General features: G+C 44.9%; 1 protein-coding gene across 1 annotated transcript in view; it reads left to right on the plus strand.

Annotated features, from left to right (window-relative positions):
* HIGD1C (HIG1 hypoxia inducible domain family member 1C) overlaps positions 1–1,400 on the plus strand; it is a 19,708-nt gene that overhangs the window by 17,795 nt on the left and 513 nt on the right. The window lies entirely within an intron of this gene.

Consider the following 1,400-nt stretch of genomic DNA (forward strand, 5'->3'; position numbering starts at 1 on the left):
GAAATGTATGCATCAATGTTAGCTACAGTCCTTTTTTTTTTTTTTGAGTAGGAGTCTTACTCTGTTTTCCAGGCTAGAGTGTGGTGGCATGATCCTGAGCAGCTGGGACTACCAGTGTGTACCACCATGCCTGGCAAACTTTTGTTTGGTTTTTTTTTTTTTTGAGTTGGAGTCTCACTCTGTCGCCCAGACTGGAGTGCAATGGCCGCTCCCGACCACCGCAGCCTCGCCTGCTGGGCTCCAGCAATTCTTCTGCCTCAGCCTTCCAAGTAGCCGGAATTACAGGTGCGCACTACCACGCCCGGCTGATTTTTTGATTTATTGTAGAGATGAGGTCTCGCTGCCCAGGCGGGTCTCGAACCCGCGGGCTCAGGCAATCCACTCACCTCAGCCTCCCAAAGGCGCGGGATTATAGGCTGAGCCACCGAGCCCAGCTTATTTTGTTTTTTAATGTAGAGACAAAGTCTCACTATATTGCTCAGGCTAGTCTCAAACTCCTGAGCTCAAGGGATCCTCCTGCCTCTGCCTCCCAAAGTGCTGGGATTACAGGCATAAGTCACTGTGCCCAGTCAACTACAGTCCTATTTACCTTTTTTTGAAGACAGGATCTCACTATTTTGCCCTGACTGGCCTCAAACTCCTGACTCAAGCAATCCTCTCACCTCAGCTTTCCAAGTAGTTGAGATTATAGGTACACACCACCATACCCAACAGTACTACTGCATTATAAAATTGTGCAGACTTCTGCCTTAATTTGCTATTATGTTGCTATATGAGAACAACGAATTTACTGACCCTTTATCCTGTGTGTACCCTGTGGAGATACAGTAAGAGCAGTATCAGAAAGAGATTAGAGGGAAAGGGAAGCAAAGGATTTTGTTTAGACAATCTGCCAGAGAGCTGATGCCTTGACAACTGAGATAGGCAGGGGCTCAGGGTGGTGGTGTGTGAGTTGTTGTAAATCTGTGCCTCATTAAGTTGCTTTTGGGTGTGAACATCTGGAACATCCCTGGAATTTCTTGAAGCAGCTCCTCTCTTCCTTACCCCATTTACCCTGGCTACTCCCCGCTTCTAGGTAGCCCTAGGACCTTGTGGAAGTCACGCATATCATCTGCCTAAACTCAGAGCCAACTCGTCAACTAGATTGTAAATCCCCAGAACCAGGAATTAGGTCCATTCACCGTTGCTTTTTTGGGATACTGAGCACAAGGAGAGACTGAATAAATGTTTGCTAAATTGAAGTGTCTATGATTTTTATCTTAATGTCTGGTCACATTTTCCCCCTTTTCTAGCATTTAGCCAATATTTTAAAATTCAACTTTAGATTTGAATTAGTAACATAAATTAGGAGCATACATTCAGATTGATCCTGATCTCTTTTTTTTTTTTTTTTGAGTTGG

The sequence above is a fragment of the Carlito syrichta genome, unplaced genomic scaffold (assembly GCF_000164805.1).
Source record: "Carlito syrichta isolate Samal-C Ts95f unplaced genomic scaffold, Tarsius_syrichta-2.0.1 Scaffold316302, whole genome shotgun sequence".
Classification (NCBI taxonomy): Eukaryota; Metazoa; Chordata; class Mammalia; order Primates; family Tarsiidae; genus Carlito; species Carlito syrichta.